We start from the raw sequence: 8,606 nt of genomic DNA, 5'->3' as shown, positions 1-8,606 counted from the left end.
ATAAAGTGATCAAAGAATCGTATGTAACGTACATATTTTAGAGAAGCATTCTTTGATTCCAATATCATTTAGATTTTTCACCAGTCGCGCCGCATGAAGCCACATTACAAAAGCTTCTGAATTCGGAACAAATAAGATCATGGCAAGGAAAGCATTTCTGAAAGAAGAGAAATTTGTTAACATCGAGTATAGGTTTAAGTGTCAGGAAGTCGTTTCTGAAAGTATTTGTATGGAGTGTAGCCATGTATGGAAGTGAAACATGGACGATAAATAGTTTGGACAAGAAGAGAATAGAAGCTTTCGAAATATGGTGCTACAGAAGAATGCTGAAGATTAGATGGGTAGATCACATAACTAATGAGGAAGTATTGAACAGGATTGGAGAGAAGTTTGTGGCACAACTTAACTAGAAGAAGGGATCGGTTGGTAGGACATGTTCTGAGGCATCAAGGGATCACCAATTTAGAATTGGAGGGCGGCGTGGAGGGTAAAAATTGTAGAGGGAGACCAAGAGATGAATACACTAAGCAGATTCAGAAGGATGTAGGTTGCGGTAGGTACTGGGAGATGAAGAAGCTTGCACAGGATAGAGTAGCATGGACAGCTGCATCAAACCAGTCTCAGGACTGAAGACCACAACAACAACAACAACAAGATCATCCAGTGTAAACATTTTATATTTTATATAGTTTAAATTTTAGGGTAGAATCATTGTACTATACTCTGATGACCCAAAACCTTATGACCACTGCCTTCCGGGCGTTGGATGCCGACTGGTGGCGTGCCAGGCAGGTGACCCGGTAATAAGGTGTGTAAGCGGAGCAGACACGGACGGGGCATAACCTTAGCGAAGATATGGGCTGCAAATGTGGAATAGGCTGAGATAAGTGACTTCGACAAAGTTCAGATTATTATTAAGCAGAGCCTGGCAACGAGGATCTTTAAAACGGCAAAGCTGGTCGGATGTTCACGTGCTTCTGTCGTGAGCGTCTACGAAACCACAGTGAAACTACCACTAAGACCTAAATGTTGGACGTCCACGACTCTTCATAAAACGTGGGGCTCGGAGGCTTGTCTGCTCTGTGCAGTATGATAGATGATCTGTGGCATCTCTGCCGATAGAGCACAATACTGGTGCACGCACAAGGTGTTTCGAAGCACACAGTTCATCGTACATTGTTGAACATGTGGCCCCGCAGCTGACCACCCATACGCGTTCACATGTTGACTCAACGATATCTTTAGTTACGATTGATGGGAGCACGGGACCATCGGGAATCGACCGTCGATCAATGGAAACGAGTCGGCTCTTCAGTTGTATCACATTCCTGCTACGTTAGGTCGATAGTCGTCTCCGCAAACGCCATCGTAGGTGTGAACGGTGGCTCGAAACGTTAAGGAGAACGATAACCTCCATTTGAGAAAACCTGTAACAACGTTGCAGTTCCTTAGGTGTAATGCTAATAACGACTACATATCTCACTATTTTTTAAATTTATTTCAATATTAAAGTTTTCGTGAGTTCCATCTGCTGAATCATAATTTTAATAAATAAACATCTTTTTATTTAGTATTACTAAATAAATTAAGATGAATTAAAATTTGATACTGTTATGACTTCCTTGCGCGCTGTGTGGATGCTTTAGTGGATACAGGAGCGAGAACAGATGCTGTTCATGAACAGAGAATTCAGATATCAATTTATTTTACATCTGATATCAAGTAGTAAAAATATAAATAACGTTGTTTCGGTAGTTGCAGCGTCAGTTGCTAAAAACTACTTTGAGTGTTGGAACATATACAGATACCGAATGTTTGCAAATCAGCCAGTCTTCAGTACGATAACCATTCAGTAGATAAAGAGCCTCGGCCACTATGAAATCCAATAGATGTTATTCACCAGGCAAACACACAAAATAGGCATGGTGCGTAAGTGACGCCGAACGGATAACGGACGATGCCGCAAATACATATATACCAAATACCCCAGTGCTAAAACAGAATATTATGAAAGATACGGCATAAAAATCTTATGCCTTAAGGGCAAGACAAGAACATTAATTTAAGAGATATTAAAACTCAGCTGAAGGCCGCACATCAGCAAATAATTTAATGGCTTAAGCCCTCGAAAGAAGAGTTCCAATTTTAAAAGGGAGGAGGCCGTATCTTAAAACATTTCATATTAAAAATCGGCTGAAGGTTCCTATAAAGAATAACAATATCATGCCTTAAGGGCAAGACAACAACATTAATTTAAAAGATATTGATACTCGGCTGAAGACCACACATCAATCAGATAACTAAAACCCAAACAGGGAAATTACTATATAACACACAAGGAACGGCGCTCCGAAGTTTCCAAGGGTCGGCCTTGAATTGTAACGCCAACGCTCGTTTAGATGAGACGGGCAGCCTGTCCAATGACTTCTTAATCTGGAGGCAACCCAACTGACAGACGGCCGACCGACCAATCAACAAAATCAGTTCCGCTCCATGCAACCAGCAAAACGACCACAAGATTTCAATACACAACACACAGAATATTGGCGCCCACAACGACCAACTACACCTCAGCTGTCTAACTATGCGTCGGACCGGACAGCAACAACACGACGATGAAAATACACTGTCGAAAATTATGTCAACGACCAGGGCAGGTAACCGGGACGTCAACGGCAACAAGGCAGAACTTCAATAACAGGCAATAAATTAAGTTAAACTCCACAGGAAGACGGCTGGGATCTTAGCCGACTTAAAGACACACACGTTGTTGCTCGCGGGAATGTCCCAAAAGCGACAACCAGGATGAAAAGAAGAAATGTGAACAGTTGAGGCTCGTAGTAGGTTAAGTGAGGGCTCAACTTTCACGTCCAAGATCGCTGGGCGACGAACTTCGTAGCACTCGAAAGCAGCACCTCACACTCCAACCCCACGTGCACGCTCCCAGCGGTTCCGGCCCGACACCACCAGACGGAGTCTTCCTCGCTGCTCCACGTCAACCAACCGACCGCCCAGGCCCAGAAACGGTAAAAGGACCAAATATAGGTCTGCCGATGAGACGACCAACCGAACGACCACCCAACGGTCGTCCCGCTCCAATCTCCCTCGGTCGGTCAGTTCCTGTGTGTCGCCAGCAGTCGGCGAGCACTGGTTGTCCGCGCCTCACCGGCGCTCCGTCCCCGACTTCACTGCTGCTGCGCCCCGACTGCACTGCTGGTCCGTCTCCAACTGACTGCCAGACACACGACGACCCGGAAATACTATCAGTCGCTCCCGACAGTACACTTATCGATACGCGCTGCTGCTGCCGCTCACGGGCAGGAAGTTAGTGACGCCAGTGAATGGCATAAGAAAACGAGGCGGCAGTACGGTAATAGAAGATGACAAACAATAAATGACATGAACACGAGCCGTGCACGGCTCAGATATGTTGTAAGTTGCTTTGTGTAGTAATTATATAACCTGTTGTTCTGTTATTTCCTTCTGGAAAAGATGATCAGTGGATGCATCTGCTCGTTAGAGAAATTGACTGCCTTCCAGAAAAATTTTAAAAAATTTACAGATTTGTGTTATATCGGGTGCTGAGACTACGCAGTGCCATGTTGTGGTGTGCTAAGTAATGACTGATATGATTGTTGTTGTGGACTGACAAGACAGCCAATCGACAGTGACGGGTAGCCGAAAGGCACGCGTTTAAGCTCACACAGGCTGGCGTGACGTCTGGAACAGTTAAAGGATTTGAGTCTAGCAAATAAAGTACGTAGCTGTTGGAATACTTAACTTTAATCCATAATTGGTGAACATCGGTCTGACGGTACATGCATCACAAGATAAATAGCAACTGAATATGGCGCCTTGCTAGGTCGTAGCAAATGACGTAGCTGAAGGCTATGCTAACTATCGTCTCGGCAAATGAGAGCGTAATTTGTCAGTGAACCATCGCTAGCAAAGTCGGCTGTACCACTGGGGCGAGTGCTAGGAAGTCTCTCTAGACCTGCCGTGTGGCGGCGCTCGGTCTGCAATCACTGACAGTGGCGACACGCGGGTCCGACGTATACTAACGGACCGCGGCCGATTTAAAGGCTACCACCTAGCAAGTGTGGTGTCTGGCGGTGACACCACAATTGTCAAATATTAATACAAGATTTTCTATTGTTTAACATATCTGAATCACATGTGAACCAGATTTTACCAGGTATTTGTATTTGTTCGCGGGCCCGGTTGGATTGAACCCCAACGTCTTCTGGGACATCTTTGTGATCCACGTCATCATGCAGACTACCGAACAGTTTTTCTTGTGGAGCATGTGTTCCGCCATGGAGACAAGTTTACCTCAGCAGTAGATGCTGCATTTGCAGCAAAGTTCCCAGGTGTAAAGGTGCCTAACCGCAATGCTATACGGAATCTCATCACCAAGTTTCGAAAGACCGGAAGCGTTCATAATGCCGAAAAATCAGGCAGGCCATCCACATCCGAAGAGAAGGTGGCGGAGGTGCAAGGCATGATACCGCCAAGTCCAAAGAAATCGGTTATACGACTAGCTCAGAAGGCCCATATGTCCGCGAGTTCCGCTCACAACATTCTCCGGAAGTCAGTCACTGTCCATATATCCGTAAAAAATGTCGGTCGTGCATGAACTGAGAGACACCTATCGCCCGGAGCGTGTGAGCTTCTGCTACTGGTTTCTGTCCTTCCTGCAGGACTGTGGTGACGTGATTCTTGACACAATGTTTTTCAAGGATGAGACATGGTTTTACCTCTCCGGTTACGTGAATAGCCAGAATAGTCGTGTATGGACTATGGAGAATCCGCATGAATTTAATGTGTCTCCACTGCATGATCAAAAGGTTGGTGTTTGGCGCGCCGCGATTCGTAAACGCGTCATTGGGCCGATCTTCTTTGAAGACACCATAAACGCAGAACGGTACTGCGCCAGCAGCCTGAAGCCCTTCCTAGGTGAATTTATGGAGGATGAAATTGAGAATGCCTGGGTCCAACAGGATGGGGCGACTGCACATACCGCCCACAAGGCGACGAACTTTGTAAGGAGCATCTTCAGTAACCGCATCATCTCTCGAGGACTCTGGCCTCCGCGTTTACCCGACTGGGCCCCACTGGATTATTTTCGTAGGGTACGTCGAAGGGAAAGGCCTATGAAGGCAATCTGCAAACCATCCAAGAACTCCAAGCTGCACTGACACGTCACATTCGGAACATCACTCCCGATGATCTGCACAAAGACTTCAACAACATGCAGATGGACGTGCGACTGTGTCTCCAAGTTCAACGGGTTCACTTGCAGCATCTCTTACAACGTCCATGATCCGCAAAGTTGTAAACTGCATAGTTACTAATTTAACACCCTTTATGTTGGAATTTTTTTATCTAAGGGAAATATATTGCATGTAGTGAGAATCGAATCACCGCTATCGTGATTAAAAGGTGGCAGGTGTGATAAGGTGAGTAAAATGTTTTGTACTTAACAACCACTTCCCCTGACCTCCCCCCCCCCCCCGCCTCACCTCCACACAGAAAAAAAAACAAGTTTCTAAGGAGGATTCTAACGAGTTATTCTGGGAAGTGTGTCGTATACCTTTAGGAAATAGATCTGTAGGCACTGAACTCCAGATCTTAGAACTTGTGCCCTGGCTTAATGACTTCGAAAGCCCTCAGGGAGCGCACAAAACTCGATTACGGCCGCTAAATGACACCGCTACATCTGCGAGCAATAGAGTCGACAATGCAATTAATGCTGGCCACAGAGCATAGCCCTTCTTCCCGGTCAGTTGTCTTCCCAAGAGTTTGTCGTCATTCACGATTTTCCTATGCTCTCGTATCGATCTCATTAGACATTTTTGTTTCGGTTTCATGATTCATTGAGCTGTGGGCTTTGGTCTTGGGTTACTCACCTCTTTCTCTTATGGTCCGGTTCATGCGCGAAGATTTGCTATTGACGGCCCCTAGCTGATCGGCCATTTCTGTGGGTTCTTGAGTCGTTTACTGTTCTCGTCAGATTGTAAAAGAACTGACATCCTGCGACTCTATCGGCCAAGGAACATTTCCAGAACAGCTGGAGTCCCCCACAAGCCTGCACTTGACTGGTAACCGTCTACTGTTAACTACGTGGAAGGTTAGTTTTGTATAAAGGAGTCACATTATGCGGGTCTGCGATGTCTTCCGTAAGTTCGGGATCGAGGAACCATTAATACGATCTCTTCTGGGTGATAGTACGCACCGGCCGGGGTGACGGAGCGGTTCTAGGCGCTACAGTCTGGAACTGTGCGACCGCTACAGTCGCAGGTTCGAATCCTGCCTCGGGCGTGGATGTGTGTAATGTCCTTAGGTTAGTTAGGTTTAAGTAGGTCATGAAGAGTAGTGGTTTAGAGAAAAGAGCAGTTAGTGCCATGGCAAGCCACGAAAAAAGAAAAAAAAATGTAGCTCTCTGCCACAGATTTTGCTGAAAACATTGGCAGTTAATGGAGGTACACGTTAGTAGCGTGAAAGTCATCGTTGTAGCTGGTAATCGACGTATACGCAATGTCATGTCCTGACATAGGTGGGAGAGGGAAAAAAGGAGTTACTGATCAGTCTGCGCTCCCTAGCGGTACAGAGCAGAAGGCAGCTGGACAATTCACAGTGAAGGCATTTGTTTGTTTTCTTCTATCTGAGCCAGCACTGCTACAGGCATTTAATAGAAATGCAGGTAGTGAGTCTCGGTAGGGAACTCATTGTGGAGACTCTTGGACAAACAGGGTTTTGAAATAATTTTTTATTCGAGACAGGACTAACTAATACACTGAAGGCTAGTTCTATGTATGAAAGAAAGCGCTGGTACAGGGAAGGTAACAAGGGTACCAGAAGAAGTGCTTTAGTTTAGTGATGAAAGAAGAAAGTACAAAAATGTGCAAGGAAATTCAGGAATACAGAAATACAAGTCACTTAGTAACGAAATAAACAGCAACTGCAGGGAAGCTACTGCGAAATGACTGACTAAAGAAATGTGAGCAAATCGAAAAAGAAATGATAGTCGGAAGGACTCAGCACACAGAAAAGTCAAAACAGCCTTCGATGAAATTAAAAGCAATGGCAATAACATTAAGAATTGAATGGGAATTCCGCTGTTATAGACTGAGGAGAAAGCTGATAGGCGGAAAGAGTACATTTATGGTCTGAGTGAAGGGGAAGACTTGTCTGGTGGCGTGACAGAAGAAGAAACAGGAGTCGATATAGAAGAAATGGGGGATCCAGTATTAGAATCAGAATTTAAAAGAGCAATAAAACTTTGAACATAGCTGCTAAGGTTCAGTGACCGTGTCAGAATTGTATTAGAACAAATAATCCCTCGGTCACAAATATTAAGTCAAAATTGACCACATATTAAAAAGGATCAGTCATTTTGCAACCCTTGTTCACAGTACGAGCAGCCCCTAGCGGCTCGCCATCTCAGAACTATTCATGACGTCGCGTTTCCGGCTTCGATCTTTTTTAATATGTGGCTTGTAAGTACTGCATCTTTTCCAGTCAGTACAAACTTTAATTTTATTAATGTATTATATACCAAATATGTTTTAGAACAGTTAGTCTAATTCTGAAGACGACGCTCATAGTAGCGTCGAAACCTGGTAAATTTTGACTTAATATTTGTGACCGAGGGCTTCTTTGTTCAAATATAATTTAAAAGAGCTTTTGTCGACTTCAGTTAAGGCAGGGATTATAGCTAAAGTTCCATTGGAATTTCTGAAGTCATTGGGGCAAGTGTGAACAAAGTGCCTATTCACGTTGATGTATAGACTGTATGGGGCCTTCCATATACCACCCGACTTTCGGAAAAACATCATTCACACAGCTGCGAAAATCGCAAGTACCGAAAAGTGCGAGAATTGTCGCACAATCAGCTTAACAGCACACGTATCCAAACTGCTGAAAATAATAATATACAGAAGAACAGAGAAGAAAGCTGAGGATGAGCCAGATGACGATCAGTTTGGTTTTGCGAACGATGAAGACACCAGAGAGGCAGTTCTGATGTTGGGTTGATAATGGAAGCAAGACTGAAGAAAAATAGTGACACGTCCTTGGATTAGTCGACCTGTAAAAAGTTTTCGACGGTGATAAATGGTGCAATACGTCCAAAGTCTGAGAAAAATAGGGAAAAGCCACTGACAGAAAAGGATAATATGTCATGTGTACGATAACCAAGAAGGAACAATGAGATTGGAAAAGAAAAGTACTCGGATTGTTTAGTTGATTGGTTGATTAGAGGGACGAGACCAAACAGCGGAGTCATCGGTCCCTTCGGGTTAAGGAAGGATGGGGAAGGGAATCGAGCTTGCCTTTTCAAAGGAACCATTGCGCCATTTACCTGAAACGAGTTAGGGAAATCACAGAAATGCAAATCAGGATGGTCGGGCCGCGTAGGGTAGTCGCGCGGTCGTGGGTGCCTTGTCACGGTTCGCGCGGCTGCCCCCGGAGGTCCGAGTACTCCCTCGGGCATGGGTGTGTGTTTGTGTGGTGTCACCGCCAGACACCACACTTGCTAGGTGGTAGCCTTTAAATGGGCCGCGGTCCGTTAGTATACGTCGGACCCGCGTGTCGCCACTATCAGT

Source organism: Schistocerca serialis, chromosome 10 (assembly GCF_023864345.2).
Source record: "Schistocerca serialis cubense isolate TAMUIC-IGC-003099 chromosome 10, iqSchSeri2.2, whole genome shotgun sequence".
Classification (NCBI taxonomy): domain Eukaryota; kingdom Metazoa; phylum Arthropoda; class Insecta; order Orthoptera; family Acrididae; genus Schistocerca; species Schistocerca serialis.
This window is presented reverse-complemented; position numbering follows the sequence as displayed.